The sequence below is a fragment of the Artemia franciscana genome, chromosome 12, assembly GCF_032884065.1.
Source record: "Artemia franciscana chromosome 12, ASM3288406v1, whole genome shotgun sequence".
In the NCBI taxonomy this organism is placed as follows: Eukaryota; Metazoa; Arthropoda; class Branchiopoda; order Anostraca; family Artemiidae; genus Artemia; species Artemia franciscana.
The window spans coordinates 11,895,352-11,913,893 of record NC_088874.1 but is presented as its reverse complement, the minus strand read 5'-3'; the positions used below and the strand labels follow the sequence as shown (position 1 = coordinate 11,913,893).

At 37.3% G+C, this 18,542-nt stretch overlaps 1 protein-coding gene and 1 long non-coding RNA gene across 2 annotated transcripts in view; one reads left to right on the top strand and one right to left on the bottom strand.

Annotated features, from left to right (window-relative positions):
* LOC136033690 (ATP-dependent 6-phosphofructokinase-like) overlaps positions 1 to 18,542 on the bottom strand; it is a 171,165-nt gene that overhangs the window by 98,159 nt on the left and 54,464 nt on the right. The window lies entirely within an intron of this gene.
* The window catches only part of LOC136033693 (uncharacterized), a 31,698-nt gene that overhangs the window by 8,794 nt on the left and 4,362 nt on the right, over positions 1 to 18,542 (top strand). Inside the window, exon 2 of the long non-coding RNA XR_010618997.1 lies at positions 6,960 to 7,033. This is a non-coding gene — a long non-coding RNA (uncharacterized LOC136033693). The remainder of the gene's footprint in view (positions 1 to 6,959; positions 7,034 to 18,542) is intronic.

The following is an 18,542-nucleotide window of genomic DNA, read 5'->3' as shown; positions in this document are numbered from 1 at the left end:
TAAAATAAGAGCTCTAAGTCACGATGTCCTTCTAATTATCAAAATTCATTAAGATCTGATCACCCACTCGTAAGTTATAAATACCTAATTTTTTCTAACTTTTCCTCTCCCTTTAGCCCCCCTGATGGTCGAATATGGGAAAACGACTTTATCAAGTCAAATTGTGCAGCTCCCTGACACGCCTATCAATTTTCATCGTCCTAGCACGTCCGGAAGCACCAAACTCGCCAAATCACTGAACCCCTCCCCAACTCCCCCAAAGAGAGCAAATCCAGTACGATTCTGTCAATCACGTATCAAGGACATTCAAGGACCAAGCTTCATCCCGATTCCTACACTCCAAGTGTTTTTCCAAGATTTCCCCCTCCAACTCCCCCCAATGCCAAACGATCTGGTCGGGATTTGAAATAAGAGCTCTTAGACATGAATTCTTTAGAAAAATCAAATTTCATTAAGATCCGATCATCTATTCGTAAGATAAAAATACCCCAATTTTCACATTTTCCAAGAATTCCGGTTTCCCCCTCCAATCAGTACCAATTCAGAGTTCAAAGTGTCAACATCTAAATTGGATATTGCATGGACATTATTAATCCAGTAATTTTTTTGTGAAGAAAATCAAAATTTCGCAATAGGGATTATAGTGACGCATAAGTATGAATCAGTAGTGCTCTTTGACCAGTTTGACTGGTTTTTCCCAGTAAAGGATAATGGATAACAGAGAGTATGTGCATTGCCCGGTAATGAACTTTTTGCAAAACAACTGGGAAGAAGGTATTGAAGAAGCTACTATTATTCAACACGCAATAGACTTTTTTGAATGCGGTGTTATTGCTGATGCGAAAAGCGAATTTTGGGCGAAGGTTGCGCCAAATGATAATTGTCCCCGGCGCATCGGTGCGAAAGCTTCTGCGAACAATGTGAAAGATATTCTTGATTTTATTAAGAAACTGGACTCTGAGGAGGTATCACCTCCGATTTATGTGATCAAGTCTCCAACCGAGGTCCCGGTTTTGCCCGCAGTTGCGTATTCTAGGCTGTCAACAAAGGTGAATCGCGTGGAACAACTACTCAAGGTTGTTGCCACCAAGCTGGATGCTTATGAACTGAATTACCCGCAACTGCCGAAACCTGCAATTCCCGACTCGCATGCTACTATTGTTGTGTCGAACCTTCCATCTACCCTTTCGGACCCAATTAAACGAAAAGATCTGATAGATCAGATCGATGGACACGAATCAATCACTAGCATTCGCCCTGTTCGTGACAAACTGTTTATCAATATAGATAAGTCAGTTGCTGAAGATTTCCGCTTATCGGTGACTAGTGCGTTTACTGGCTCTTCTGCGAAAGTTCTAACCAAGAAGTTTTACGGACTCCTGAAGGGAATCCCGCATGATTTTGAACTGTCCCACCTGATATCGTGCCCTGGTGTTTCTGGTGCCTCTAGGCTAGGGAAATCGCTTGCAGTAAAACTTGAATTCTCTGATGCAACATCAAGAGTCGAAGCATTTAGATATGGTCTCAAAGTTGGATACGAAATCCTAAGTGTTTATGAGTTCAAAGCGATTCCCCGGTGCTGTAACAATTACCGATCCCCTGACCATCTCCAGTCGTCTTGTCCCAGTGTTACACCAAAATGTGCGCGATGTGCCGGTCCTCATGTTTCAGATAGAGACTCGCCTTGCAATTTGTCACCTAAGTGCGCAAACTGTGGAGGTGATCATGTTTCGTTTAGCCTCACTTGCCCTAAATTGAAAGCAATTGTCAGTCGCAAGTTACCGAAAACAAACTAATGTCTGAATCAGTATCACTCGTGTCCTTCAATATTAATGGGACAAAAAATAAGGACCTGACCATTGATGAACTGTACAGTAAGTTTGACATTGTATGCTTTCAGGAACATCTTTTGAGCGCAACGAGTGTTAATTTCCTGCGCCGCAGTTCCGCCCACTTTGTTTTCACAACAAATGCTAAATCTACTTTTGGAAGGCCTTCAGGGGGTTTAGCATGTATTATAAAACAAAAGCTCAGCTTTCTGTCCCCGTCATGCTATTTCTCTGATGAACATTTATTGGCTATAAGACTTGGTAAAACCGTATTGATAAACACTTACCTGCCTCACGATGGGAAGAATATGACATCGCTTAATAAATTCTCCAAAGCATGCTCTAGTTTGAAAACTCTCCTTCAAAGTATAAGCAAAAATGGGTACGAATTTATTATTATTGGAGATATGAACACTGATGTAAAACGTGATTCTGCTCGTACTGTGAAACTACTTGATTGTCTCCCTGATTACAGAATAATTGCGAAGGATCTACCCTTCTCGTATGTGCATAATTCCGGCAGCTTATCGGATATTGATCACGTGATTTGTTCCCCGTTCATTACATCTTCAACAGTGCATGTCCACGAAGATTAGCAAGATATTGATCACCTTCCTTTATCGCTATGCTTTTCGATTAGAAAACATAGTACTGACCAGGCTTGTGCTCCTGCCTCTAAATGGTTTGTGCGGAGTAATTGGAAAAATGTTAATATGCCATTATATATTTCAACCCTGGCCATTCTCCTTGGTTCTTTACGTGTACCTTTTCATCTACTCCAGCTGAGTGTTAGTCCTACTAAAAGTAATTACGATCTGAATCATTATTACAACCAAATCGTGTTGTGTTTAAAACGCGCTGAGGAGGTTGCTGTCCCTCAAGAGCGAGTGAGGAAAAGTACAAGGAAACCAATCTGGTCGTGTGACCCTGAGCTGAAAAGTGTGAAAAATAAAGCCAAATTGTGGCTGCGTATATGGGTTGCTAACGGTCGACCATTAGCTGGGAATGTGTTTGAAATAAAACAAAAAACTAAGCGTGAGTTTAAGAAATGTCTGCGATCGAGCCGTTACAAAGGGTTAGAATATCCTACCAATAAGAAAGAATGGGACAAAGTGATTAATTCAGCTAATTTAAATAACTCGGCAAATCCTAATTGCCCCATTACGCCTTCTGCATGGTCTGACCACTATTGAGTTATATTTTCCAAATTGAATTATGCAGTGCACGCGCTTTATTCGAAACTGCTTGATTCGGTTCTCCCGCCTTCCCTGACTCAGGCACAAGTTATTCCCGTTTCAGTTGACGCTGTAATTGCATCTGTTAAGAAATTGAAATCAAGTTCTCTTGATATTGACGGTATCAGTGCTTGTCATCTAAAAATAAATTGCCCGTCTTTGTTTTTCCATTTACAGTTGTTTTTCCAAATGTACCTTTGTTGTTCCCTCGTTCCTGACAGCTTTTTGTGTGGAACTGTCACTTCTGTACTTAAACGAGGTAAGACGCCTTTGGATTGTTCTTCTTACAGGCCTATCACGGTTGCTTGTAATTTTAGTAAAATCCTTGAACACATCCTACTTCCTTTCATAAGTATGAATGCTAATTTCGGGGAGAATCAGTTTGGTTTTCGGTCTGGCATCGGGTGCCAACACGCTCACCGTGCTCTTGCTTTCCTTCTTAAAGATGCTTCGGCTAAAGGGTATGGTCTTCATATTTGTGCTCTTGATCTTTCTAAGGCTTTTGATAGTGTTGGACATAGTCAGGCTCTTTACTCTCTTTATAGTCACGGTATTAACCTTTCAGTTATTTTTCTTCTAAAGTTTTGGTATAGTAATTCTTATCTTCGAATTAAAACTAATGGTGCCCTTTCATCTTCTAATGTTCTTGTTCGTCGGAGCGTACGGCAGGGTGGAGTGTTATCTCCTAGTATTTTCAAATTTTGTATCTCTGGTATTCTTGAGAATATTTCTTCTATGTGTTTTGTTGGTTTGAGTGATATTTCTTACCTTGCTTATGCTGATGACATTCTTCTAATTAGCCGGTCTAAACTCAGTCTATCGCAGATGGTTCATAAAGTTTCTTCTTCTTTTACTAAAATCGGTCTTTCGCTTAATGTTGATAAATGTGAGTATCTTTCTTTCAATGTTCCCTCTTCTCCTAGGCCTCTAATTTTTCAAAATTTTTCTATCCCTCATGTAGATTCGATCCGGTGGTTGGGTATTACACTTACAAAAAATCTTAAAACTCTTCGGGAGCGTGCTGTCTGGGATGCTAGAGTGAAAATCCAGATTGGTTACTCTAAAATTGTAGCCAATCGAGGGAAATACAATCGTATTGCCCTTGGTAAGCTTTATTCTACTTTTTCCGATCATTCTGTTCTTTACCTTTCTGGGCTTTACCCTATATTTAAGAAAAAAGACATTAGCGATATTCGATCCTCTTATTTCCGTTTCTGTAAATTTCTTCTCTATCTTCCTCTGTGGTATAAGAATCGAAAGATAATCAAAAAGTTCCATCTTCCGAACATTACTGAGAAGCTGACTGATCTACACAAAAAGCTCTCAGAAACGGCGTATCGGCGTTTGTCGCCTTACCACGGTCTGATTCGTTTGTATGATTAATGTCTATTGTTGACTCTCGTTTTTTTGTTATTTGTTTTTTTATTTGTTATTTGTTTTCCGTTGTTCTTCAAGTTTTTACTCCACTATTTATCTTTTTGATGTAAGTGGGTTAGAAATAAATATTATTATTATTATAATTCCCCCCAACATCACAGGATCTGGTCGGAATTTAAAATATGAGCTTTAAAGCACAAGATCCTTCTAAATATCAAATTTTATTAAGATCTGGTCACTCTTTCGTAAGTTACAAATACATAAATCTTCAAAATTAACCTCCCTCCAATTCTACCAAAAAGAGCAGATCCGGTCCGTTTATGTTAGTCACGTATCTTAGACAGGTTTTTATTCTTCCCATCCAGTTTCATCCCGGTCTCACCGCCTTAAGTATTTTCTAAGATTTCAAGTCCCCCCCCACCAACTGCCTCCCAATTACGCTTGATCCGGTTGAGATTTAAAATAAGAGATCTGAGTTACGAGGTCCTTCTAAATATGAAGATTCATGAAGATCCGATTACTCCTTTGTAAGTTAAAAATACGTCAATTTTTCTTATTTTTCAGAATTACCCCCCCCCTCCCCCAATAAATCGGATCCGTTCCAATTATGTAAATCACGTATGTAAGACTTTTGCTTATTTTCCCCACCAAGTTTCATCCCGATTCCTGCAATCTAAGCGTTTTCTATGATTTTAGGTTTCCCCACCCCAAACTTCCCCCAACGTCACTAGATCCAGTCAGGATTTAAATAAAGAGCTTTGAGACACGATATCCTTCTAAATATCAAATTTCATTGAGATCCGATAACCCGTTCGTAAGTTAAAAATACTTCATTTTTTCTAGTTTTTCAGAATTAACCCCTCCCCCAACAACCCCAAAGAGAGCGGATCCATTCCGATTATGTCAATCATATATCTGGGACTTGTGCTTATTTTTCCCATCAAGTTTCATCCCGATTCCTCCACTCAAAGTGTTTTCCAAGATTTTAGGTTTCCCCCCTCCAACTCCCTCCAATGTCATCAGATCCGGTTGGGATTTAAAATGAGAGCTTTGAGACAAAATATCATTCCAAAACTCAAATTTCATTAAGATTCCATCACCCATACATAAGTTAAGAATACTTCATTTTTTCTATTTTTTCCGAATTAACCGGCCCCTCACTCCCTTCCAGATGGTCAAATTGGAAAATCGACTATTTTTAATTTAATCTGGTCCCGTCCCTGATACGCCTGCCAAATTTCATTGTCCTAGCTTGCCTGGAAGTGCCTAAAGTAGCAAAACCGGGACCGACAGAAAGACAGACCGACAGACAGACCAACAGAATTGGTGATTGCTATATATCACTTGGTTAATACCATAAAGTGCTATAAAAACCGTCAAGTTTTTCTTTACCCTAAACTTTCTAAAATTGTTAGATAGCAGAGGGGTTTTTCTTCAATTGCTTAAAAAACCTGTGATGGGCGGAAAAAAAAACTTCAGGACTTTTTTACTTTGGTAACTCATTGATTAAAGTAAAATAGTTTAAAATAGGGATGAAACCTTTTAATTGACAGTGAACAGATATAAAATTATTTAACTGGATATTTCGAACACATATACAGTGTTCATCATCAGCAGTAAAACTCTGATGATAAGTTTTACTGCTGATGGTGAACAAGTTAAAGGTTAAATGATAGTGTACCCCTACTGTACACCCTTCAGGACCAGCGATTCCAATGCGAGATTGACTTTCAGGCCATTCTATTCCCCATACAAGGCGAGAACCCCCCATCCTAAATAGTCACGATGCAGGACCCTCTGCTCTCCACACGTCAGAGGAGAACGCTACCCTTTCGCTTCCCTAGCATGATGAGAGTCAAACTGCGGGGTCTTCTATGCCCAGCATGCAAGATGGACCTCTTGATCTTATTTTAAGTAGAATTTATTGATATTTCTCGTGATGCATATTTATTAGCGCTAAAAAAAAATTTTGGGGGGGGGATTATTTTTTGCCCCATTTTAAAAATTAACCTTTCTGTGAAGGGCATTTCGCTAAACACTAAATTTTTCCCGAAACTATTTAGAATATTGATGATATCCCCCAACTTTAAAAAGTAACGCATTCCTTTTAGTTCATTATAGGAATCTTTTTGATAGTTTTAAGAGCCCCTCGGTCCTAAAGCAAATGGAATTTTCACCATGCTTTTAGCTATTAGTAGTGCTTTGAAAATAAGGTGTTTTTAAGATCCTGCATTCTACTGTTGAAAATTATTTTACTGTTGCCTCTAAGTAGAGGAGTATGAGAAGCCCCTCGGTCTTAAGATAAAAAAAGCTAAGAATAAGACATTCGTTTCGGGAATAACCAAACATCTTCATGAATCTAAAAATAATGTATTCTAGTGTTGAAATGTGTTCCTTCTAAGAAGAAGAATTTGAAATTCTTTAGATTGATATTCCTTTTCACAGCTTAGAATCATAAATGTTTCAAGACAGTAATTTTTTTAATTCTTTTTCCAACACAACAATTATCATCTTCCAGGATGGATCAGGAGTCTGCTGGACGATGTCTTCGGGGAAAAAAAAGAAGCAGCAATGGATCTCCATACCCCCTCAGTAAGTTTTTTAAGACTCTTTAGAACATTGCAATACCTGAAACGTGAAGGGGGACAACTTACGTGGTAATTCCTTGTAATTAAATCCATAGCTCTTAGTGTGAGGGCTATGGACCTAAAAAGGTCATGTTGCCCAATTATAGTGTTTAAATTTTTTACTGGTAGTTAGGTCTCAATAAATCCAAAGAGTCACTTTGAGGGCCTATGTGTGGTCTTTAAATTCTTAGCTGGTAGTTAGGTATTGAAACATCCAAAGGGGTCACTTTGCTGGTCCATGTATGATAAGTACACCTATAGGTAGTAGTGAGGTCCTTCAAGCTCAAAACGCTCACTCTTAAGCACAATATATTCTATTTTCAGCCTAATATAAATTCTCCCACAGGATGAAATCAAGAGTGTTTCAATGAGCTAATAAGGTTTTTTTCGAAGTTCACATGCTGGCATTACCTTCGGAATCCCACAACACTCTATGCAAAGCCCAAGTAGAAAGTGAAAGGTGAGAGGGATTATAGTGCGGGGTAAGCCCTTTTTGGTATACTTTCTCCCAATTTTAATGCGGAAAGCAGTGTGAGGAATTTTGGCCTTGATGCGGAGTTTTAGACAATCTCTTACTGTAAGTGCAACCTAGAAAGGTCAAAAAGGCACTAGGCGACCAGGTGACCACCAGTCACAGCGATATGGGGGAACCAGGACAAATTTGAAGTGGCTCACCCTCTGTATTGCCTGAAATTTATCTTAATGATACCCCTTAGCATGATATTTGTTTTTATAGCTGTTTGGAGATTCCTTTAATGGTATTACAAGTGGTAGCATCCATAAGGATCTCGTAGACATATTACACTACTACATCAGCAAGATTCAGGCACTTCTAAAAAACAATTTGGGGAGGGGGGGGGGAAACGATAGGGACTGTGTGAAAGCATCTATCACACAAAAAAGAAATTTAATAAAAAATCGGGTGTACTCGCATTACCTGCAATCGGAAATTTGGAAGCTTCAGCCAGACTTCCATAATTTTTAGGGCACTTTGTCAGAGTGGGTTGGTTGTATTTTAATAAGGTGGAAAATCATAGTGAAAATGGGAGCAGGCTAGTAGGTTTATTTATATATATATATATAATGCAGTATTTAAAGGGTCCTAAGGGCTTACAACACTTTTCTTTCGATACGGGCTTAGAGTCTTCAAGTATTCAGTCCTCTTGGTAGGACATGAACAGAGCAAAATTGGACAATTGAGTAGTCACTGGGGGATAGCAGGGGCCGAGTTTCCTAAAGTCAATTTTAACTGTTTAAGGGGAAAATATCCTATAACACTTAAGGGGATAGACATTTTTGAGAGGGCTAACGAGAATTTATATATTGTGGTTTCAGAGTTAAACTACGATACAGAATATGAAGAGGATGAACTTAAAGATAAAAATGGGGTAATATATTCAGCAAGAGCTCCACCCATTGAATCAGTGAAACACTACGCATGTCCTCTCTATTAGTGAACCTGATGCAATTGAACATTTTTTCTTATTCCACATATTAGACAGGTTTTAAGTGAGGGTAAATGGAACACACGAGGTACATGCTACTATTGTCAAAGGTGTATTTAGATTCAGCATAGAATCAAAATTAAAAAACCACTTAAGGTACTACAAGCGTCATGGATACCAGTCCGTGGCGACGAATTATGGTGACAATACCATCTTGCGATTTAAGAATTTTCAAAATTCGCTCTTGCAGAGCAATGAGGTGGAATTAGACATCGAAGCCAAATTCATGGACGTGTGTGACGCATCAAACTTGAATCGTGTCAAAGAAGACGAAGCCATTGCAATCATTTTTTCCGACGGGTAAACAGACTCAAGTAATACCATGCAACTAGTAGATATTTGAGACACTGGGTGGTGAAGATTATGCAGGCGCAGCTATGGTTGCGCTTATTAAAACAGCTATCAAGTCAATTTCATGGCTGTGCAATACAAATTATCCAATGACTCCAGAAGATAAATTAGCAATTAAAAATAAGGATATCTCTTTCTTTTCCAAGATAAATTTAGTTGGGGGTAGCTGGGATATACCTGTGAGGGACCTTGATTACTGAAGTAATTCAATTTCATCGAGAGGGAGTAACCTTAGGTGGATCGTTCCTAAATCTTGCAATGTAATTGTTAGACAGCAACACTCTCTACCAGTTTACATGCACAATTCCAACTACGATTTGAAATTCCTATTACCAGTGTTGGCACGATTGCAGAAAGGTGAACTTGTAGCTGGCACATGGTTAGGTGGTTCTTTTATATAAAATCATGCCCCAGTCATATGAATAGTTGCTACTCTTAGACTGTAAACGGAGAATAGATGAAAATGATAATACGTACTTGAATAAAATTGTTTTTTTTAAGATTACTATAGTTTCTTCCCCAATACCTTAGTCAACTCATTCAAGTGCAAAAAACCGACGATTTTAATAGTTTCCCCCTCCTTAAACAGCATTTTCCAGATGACGAAATGTATCGTATCCTGAAAAACAACCCGGCTGGACAACACACTGGTAAAAAGTTGAATGTGGTTTTTCTCGATACGAATTATATTTATTCGTCGGCAATGTCTCACCTCTCTTTGCCGTGCGGGAATTAAAAATGGCTAGACAATTCTTGTGCTCCAAATTTCCCCAAAATATACTCTGTTGTGGAGAGTGGACCACAAGGATGGTTTTTCGAAAGAAGGTGAAATAAAGAAAAACTTCAAAACTTAGTAAAGAATTTTGTTTTCTTATGCATAAGTAGCCCAGTACCTAGGGACTCATTGAGTCCCTGTATTTTATCTTTGGTAGTGGACAGGGGTAGGCACTGGACATTTTCATATTAAAAGCTTAGTGCAGACCATCATTCGAAACGGAATATTGTTGTATATCAGGTTCATTTGTGGTGGATGCTGACCCACAGTTTCAATTTCACAAGGATCCATAGAGCCCTCCAGTTTGATCAAAAGCCATAAATGAAGAGGTTTATTGGTACTTTTGTCAGTAAATGATCTGAGGCAAAGACGAAGGTTGAAAATAAGATCTTTAAGATTATCCTAAATTCAACCTTCGGTAAAATGTGCTAGAGTGTGCGCAATAGGAGTCGTTGTAACAGACCCAAAAGAATGAGCCTGAATCATTGCGGATTTGAATTTTACATCATTCATGATCCTAAACTTCAATATGAGCCTTTTACTTAAAAAAAGTAAAATTAAATAAAATATTGCCAATGGTGGTCCCATATTAGCTTATGAAAACACATTTTTATTTAAAAAAACTCAAGATTGAATTTTATTATAATATGTGTAAGCTCCAATGGGCAGGGGGTGGGCCCAGTTCCAGTTTATTATCGGGATACCGATTCATTATTGTTAAAGGTGTACACTGATAATTTATTAGACGATTTGGAAAATGGTACATACATTAGCTCTGGAATGGACTACACCCGCTGGTACGAGTCCATTTACCCAGAATTAGTGAAGCTCCAGGCCCCAAATAAGTTGTTATTTTTAAAATATTAGACGGGGAAGGACTAGACATCCAAAGGTGTGCTTTTGCGTCCGAAAGTTTACTGTATGTAAAAACACTATGAAGATATCCAACAAGCGTGCAAGGGGGTGCCTTTTTGATGAAAATAAATTTTTTTCAAAATGGCTTTCGATGTTTCGACAAGCATCAACGCTACCGTGAAACAAGACTCAAAGTAAATCTCATTAATAAACTTCCAACTTCTAAAAGTTAAACATCATCGCCAGAACTGCAAAAACATGAAGAAGAATTATCAAAAGTTTAATCAAGTGTTGTAGATTAAATGCTTCATTCTTATCGTGAGCAAAGAGAAAAACTCTTGACTTGTCTCACTGAAAATGAACATGTAAAATTGAGGACAAAAATTAGGTTATAATCCTGAACAACCCCTAAAATTTAATTGATGTGGTATCAGATTTGATTGCACATAGTAAAAGACTTTAATTATTTGATAATCATTTGTATAAATTTTTAAAGTCATCATATTTTCTATAAAATCTTGTTGGGGATACAAATGTTTAAATCGAGTAAGGGAATTTGGAGAAATATAAAACATATATTGTTTTTGGAGGGAAAGCCAAGTGGAGTTTGTGAATATTAAAGGGTATTAAACAAAAGCATCTTTCCACCACATATAGTACGCAAAAGCGTAGCATCGTTACAAACCATATTTACATTCAATATGGCTCAATAAGTTTTAAAACGAGCTTATGAGTGATGAATACTCCCCCACGAGTTAAAAAGAGGGTGGCAACAGAGTATTTACCGATTGAACCCAGCTACGCTCTCCATCGAAATAATAGAAATCACGGTAATGATTATAAAAAAATTAAGGCCTTTTTCGCATTGCATATAATGCAAGCAGATCTTTTGACACTAGAGGAGATTTAAAGACAACATAATAGACCGTAAAAGTATATTCTATATGCAATCAGTGTTTTTAGTCGCTATGCATATGTCATTCCATTGCGTGCAAAGAGAGGAGATGAAGTTTCTAGAGCCCTTGAATTTATCTTTGAACAAGATTCTTATAGAAAAATGTATTTGATTATCCACAGGTAAAAAGGTTTTATTGAAATAAAATTGAACCCAAGGTCCAACCTAAAATTTCTGAAAGTAGGCACCCTTTTTAAATTATTTGTTTTTTGGATTATGAGGCAGTCAAGGCTACGCTAATATGCAAAACATAAGCTTTTTAAAAAGCCACTGCTAACAAATACACCTAGTGTGGCCATTTAGAACAAGCAGGCCCTAATGCAAAGAAAAATCAAAGCAAATTAAAAAATTAAGGCAAATGATAATCTATTGAGATTTTTAAAGCTCTATTCCGATTTTACTGGGTCATACTAGATGGCACTGGTCATTGTAACCCAGATCCTAGCGTACAAATTCATATTTTTAGACACCAGTCCTGTAGTGCACAGTGGGGTTTCACGAGACCCAGATTTTGAACTCAGCTGTAGCAAAATATCGCAGGGCTCAGAATTTGTATCAGGAGATGAGATTATGCAGAGGCACCACAATTAAGATAAAGAATTTTACAAACCATACCATTACTTTAAAACTGCCATAATCATGCATGGACTAAATTCATTCTCCAAAGTGTTCGGAAATGCTCATCCCTCCAACCAATATTAAAGAAAAATAAAATAGAATATGACCCTGGGTCTTACAGGCCTATAATGATTACTCTTGTGCTGGGAAAAGTAATGGAGAAAATTATTTGCAAGTGACTCTTTTGGTTTGTTGAGAAGAATAATATGATACCTCATACTCAAACTGTTTTCAAGAAGCACCACTCCTCAATAGATGCTTTTATCTTTTTAACAAATATGATTCTCTATCTAAAAATCATGTCAAAGTTGCTGCATTCCTAGATTTTAAAGTAGCAAATGACAAAGTGAACCACCAGATCTTTTTAGTCAGACTTGCAAGTCTTGGATTACCCCCAAAGTTAGTATCCTTCATAAAATCTTTCATTGAAAATAGATATTTCATTGTTTGTATAGATTCAGCCTCCTCTCCTAAAACTACAATAACCAAAGGTCTTCCACAGGGTACAGTCCTGAGCGACCTACTTTTCTCTATATTTCTCTGGGACATTAGCCTTTCACACACCAATTTATAATATGCTGATGATCTGGTATTATGGGCAACTGGCACCTTTGAGACTGCGTATTCAAAGTTACAAAAGTCACTATTGGAATTGGAAAAACTTCCTCAAAAATCTGATTCACCCATTTTAGCTACCAAGTCAAAAAGTTCCACCATAATTGCAAAAATGTTAAAGCAAAATTAATACAAAATGGCATAATGATTCCAGAGGACAATCAAATAAATTACCTGGGTCTTAAACTTGACCAAAAACTGCATTTCCACCTTCACATCCCAAATACAATAAAAAAAAATGCTATAAGAAAATCAGAATATTAACAAGAGCTAAGAGCTGGTATGGCACTTGTGACGAAGTCAGAAGAGCCAAGAGCTCTTCTGACTTCGGATATGAGCTCTAGAAAAATTCTAAGAATCAATAGATTGATTTAAAAGGAAGATCAGAGACTTAATGCCGGTCGGGATTTAAAATAAGAGCTCTGAGTCACAAGGTCCTTCTAAATATCAAAATTCATTTAGATCCGATCACACACTTGCAATTTAAATATACTTCATTTTTTTTAATTGTTCCTCTCCCTTTAGCCCCCCGAATGGTTGAATCAGGGGAAAACGAGTTTCTGAAGTCAATTTGTGCAGCTCGCTGATACGCCTACCAATTTTTATCGTCCTAGCACGTCCAGAAGCACCAAACTCGACAAATCACTAAACCCCACCCCCTAACTCCCCCAAAGCGAGCGGATCCAGTCCGGTTACGTTAATCACTTATCTATGGCATTTGCTTATTCTACCCACCAAATTTTATCCCAATCTCTCCACTCTAGAGGTTTTCCAAGATTTCCAGTTTCCACCTCCAATTCTCCCCCAATGTCAACAGATCTGGTCGGGTTTTGAAATAAAAGCTCTGAGATATGAGTTCCTTCTAAATATAAAATTTTATTAAGATCCGGTCACCCGTTCTTAAGTTAAAAATACCTCAATTTTTCTAATTTTCCAAATTAACAACCCCCAACTCCCTCAAAGAGTGCAAATTCAGTCTGGTTGTGCCAATCGCGTATCTAGAATTTGTGCCTATTCTTCCCACCAAGTTTCATCCCGATCTCTCCACTCTAAAATTTTTCCAAGATTTCTGTTTCCCCCCTCCAAACCCCTATGTCTGTGGATCCGATTCAAATTGAAAATGGAGTATCCGAGTCATAAGATCTTTCTACATATCAAGTTTTCACCGCATTTTTCTAATGAGTGCCCTTGGGCTTTGTTGATTGTAATTGCTAATCGAATATCCCCTGTGTCCCTGTCGTCATTTATATAACCCCCCTGTGCCTTATATACTTATATAATATACTTATATACTTACAATGACGTCATATGTGTACAAACAAACATACATACAACTTATTTTTATGTATATACTAGCTGTTGGGGTGGCGCGAAGAACCACCCCAACACCTAGTTGGTGGGGGTGCTTCGCCCCCCCCCCCCCTAAGTCCCCCCGCGTGCGTAAGTCGTTACGTGCCATAATAGTTACGCGCCATTGTAGCTGTGTCCCTGTGTCCCACCTGTAAATATAGATATATATATATATATATATATATATATATATATATATATATATATATATATATGTTTTTAACTACGTAAAATTCGCGAATATACAACATTCTTCGCTGTCCCATTGTCTGTGCATACAAATAGATTGTCAGGCTTAATGAATCTTGAACATGCAACATATAATTGTCCATGGGAAAAACAATCCGTATTCAGATCTATACCTCATTATTCTAATGATTACCCTTGAGCTTTGTTGATGATGATTGCTAATCGAACATTCCCTGTGTCCCCGTCGTCATCTATATATCCCCCTGTGCCCCGGTTGTCATTTGTGTCCCGGTGTCCCAGTCTGTACTTTCTCTTCGAACAATCCCTCTGTCCCGGTCGTCATTTCTATATCCCCCCTGTGCCCCCGACGTCCCCGTTGTAGTTGTTTCCCTGTGTCCCGGTCGTCATTTATATTCCCTGTGTCCCCGTCGTGATTTGTGTCCCGGTGTCCCAGTCTGTAATTTCTCTTCATGACGAAATATAGCTCAATCCTTATAATGACGTCAGTCGACAAACATGACGTCAGTCGAAACACAAACATGACGTCAGTCAACAGACACACACAAACAAACAGCTTATTTTTATACATATACTAGCTGTTGGGGTGGCGCTTCACGCCCCCTCCCCAAGCTACCCCGCGCGCGTAAGTCGTTACGCGCCATTGTAGTTGTGTCCCTGTGTCCCACCTGTGAATATAGATACATATATATATATATATATATATATATATATATATATATATATATATATATATATATATATATATATATATATATATATATATATATATATATATTTAACTATGTAAAACTTGCGAATATACAACATTCTTGGCTGTCCCATTGTCTGTGCATATAAATCGATTGTCAGGTTTACCGACTCTTGATTATGCAACATATAATTGTCCATGGGAAAAACAATCTGTATTCAGATCTATACCTCATTATTCTAATGATTGCCCTTGAGCTTTGTTGATGGTGATTGCTAATCGAACATTCCCTGTGTCCCTGTCGTCTTTTTTTTATTTTTTTTTCGTTTTCTTTTTCTCCTTTATTTGTCAGTTTTTTCTTTTTCTTTTTTTAGTTTTTTTATTCTTTTTTTAGTTTTTTTTTCTTTTTCAGTTTTTAGTTTTTTAGTTTTTTTCATTAGTTTTTAGTTTTTTTTCTTTTTAGTTGTTTTTTTACTTTTTAGTTTTTTACCCTTTTTTAGTTTTTTTTAGTTTTTTATAGTATTTTCTTTTTAGTTTTTTTTTGTAGTTTTTATCTTTTTTAGTTTTTTTTCTTCTTTTGTATTAATGCTAAAGCCAAGGTTCAAACCTGGAACCTCTCGGACCTAGAACCTGGAACATAACGCTTTACCAACTGAGCTACTGTATTTGTATTTGTATCGGATTAATGACGCTTCTTGACTACTAAGGTTTCTGCGTCGGTGCTGTAGTGCATTCCTGCAGCATGGTTCGATCTCTGGGTCCCGTATTACCACGCTAAGGTCAAACCCACTGCGCCAACACAGGTAGCTATATAACTGAGCTACTTCGGCTTTAATACATTCGTTTTTGAATTGGTATGTGATCAAATAATTCAGATGTCATATGCGGACAGTGACGTCACTCGACACACACACACAGACAACTTATTTTTATATACATACTAGCTGCTGGGGTGGCGCTTCGCGCCATCCCAACACCTAGTTGGTGGAGGCACTTCGCACCCCTCCAAGCCCCCCCACGCTCGTAAGTCGTTACGCACCATATTAGTTACGCGCCATTGTAGTTGTGTCCCTGTGTGCCACCTGTGAATAGATATATATATATATATATATATTTATATATATATATATATATATATATATATATATATATATATATATATATATATATATATATATATATATATATATATATATATATATATATATATATATATATGTTTTTAACTACCTAAAACTTGCGAATATACAACATTCTTTGCTGTCCCATTGTCTGTGCATATCAATAGATTGTCAGGTTAACCGACTCTTGAACATGCAACATATAATGGTCCATGGGAAAACAATCCGTATTCAGATCTATACATCATGATTCTAATGACTGCCCTTGAGATTTGTTGATGGTGATTGCTAATCGACCATTCCCTGTGTCGCCGTCGTCATTTATATATCCCCCTGTGCCCCCGGTGTCCCCGTTGTAATTGTGTCCCTGAGTCCCGGTCGTCATTTATATTCCCTGTGTCCCGGTCGTCATTTGTGTCCCGGTGTCCCAGTCTGTGATTTCTCTTTGAGTGTCCCGGTCGTCATTTATATTCCGTTTTTCTCTGTCCCGGTCGTCATTTGTGTCCCAGTTTCCCGGTCTGTATATACATTCGTTTTTGAATTGGTCTTTTTTTTAGTTTTTAGTTTTTTACCGTTTTTTAGTTTTTTTAGTTATACCTCATGATTCTAATGATTGCCCTTGAGCTTTGTTGATGGTGATTGCTAATCGAACATTACCTGTGTCCCCGTCGTCATTTATATATCCCCCTGTGCCCCCCGACGTCCCTGTTGTAGTTGTGTCCCTGTGTCCCGGTCGTCATTTATATTCCCTATGTCCCGGTCGTCATTTGTATCCCGGTATCCCGGTCTGTATATACATTCGTTTTTGAAATGGTATACGATGAAATAAAGTTTCGTATTTTTCCCCTTTTTTCTTTTTAGTTTTTTTTTGGTTTTTACTTTTTTTTAGTTTTTTTAGTTTTTTTTCTTTTTTCCTTTTAGTTTTTTTTATTTTTATTTTTTTTTTAGTTTTGATTTTCTCCTTTATTTTTCATTTTTTCTTTTTTTTCTTTTTTAAGTTTTTTTAGTTTTTTAGCTTTTTTAGTTTTTTTTATTAGTTTTTAGTTTTTTTTTCTTTTTAGTTTTTTTTGTAGTTTTTACCTTTTTTTTATTTTTTTTTAGTTTTTTTTACTTATGTCCTGGTCGTCATTTATACTCCCTGTTTCCCGGTCGTCATTTGTGTCCCGGTGCTTTGTTGATGGTGATTGCTAATCGAACATTCCTTGTGTCCCGGTCTCTTTCTCTTTGAGTGTCCCGGTCGTCATTTATATTCCCTATGTGCCGGTGTCCCGGTCATCATTTGTGTTCCGATGTCCCGGTCTGTAATTTCGTCAGTCGAAAACATGACGTCAGTCGACACACAAACATGACGTCACTCGACAGACACACACACACACACAAACAACTTATTTTTATATAAATAGATATATATATGTTTTTAACTACGTAAAACATGCGAATATACAACATTCTTCGCTGTCCCATTGTCTGTGCATGTAAATAGATTGTCAGGTTTACTGACTCTTGAACCTGCAACATATAATTGTCCATGGGAAAAACAATCCATATTCAGATCTATACCTCATTATTCTAATGATGTGTCCCTTTGTCCCGGTCGTCATTTATATTCCCTCTGTCCCGGTCGTCAGTTGTGTCCCGGTATCCCAGTTTGTAATTTCTTTTTGAGTTTCCCGGTCGTCATTTATATTCCCTGTGTCCCAGTCGTCATTTGTGTCCCGGTCTGTAATTTCTATTCGAACAATCCCTGTGTCCCGGTCGTCATTTATATATCCCACCTGTGCCCCCGGCGTCCCTGTTGTAGTTATGTCCCGGTCGTCATTTATATTCCCTGTGTCCCGGTCGTCATTTGTGTCCCGGTATGTAATTTCATCAGTTGACAAACACGACGTCAGTCGACGAACAACTTCATGACACATACAGCTCAATCCTTATAATGACGTCAGTCGACTAACATGACGTCAGTCGAAACACAAACATGACGTCACTCGGCACACACACACACAGACAACTTATATATATATATATATATTTTACTTCCTGGATCCCGGTCTGTACATACATTCGTTTTTGAATTGGTATATGATGAAATAAATTTTTTGTCTTTTTCCTTCTTTTTTTTAGTTTTTGTTTTGGTTTTTACCTTTTTTTAGCTTTTTTAGTTTTTTTCTTTTTTCTTTTTACTTTTTTTTTGTAGTTTTTACTTTTTTTATTTATTTTTTTTTTTTTTTTCTCCTTTATTTTTCAGTTGTTTTTCTTTTTTTAGTTTTTTTTTCTTTTTCTTTTTTTAGTTTTTTTTCATTTTTCAGTTTTTAGTTTTTTTAGTTTTTTTTAGTTTTTTTTATTAGTTTTTAGTGTTTTTCTTTTTAGTTTTTTTGTAGTTTTTATCTTTTTTTTTAGTTTTTTTAAAGCTAAAAAATGTAGATTCGATCAC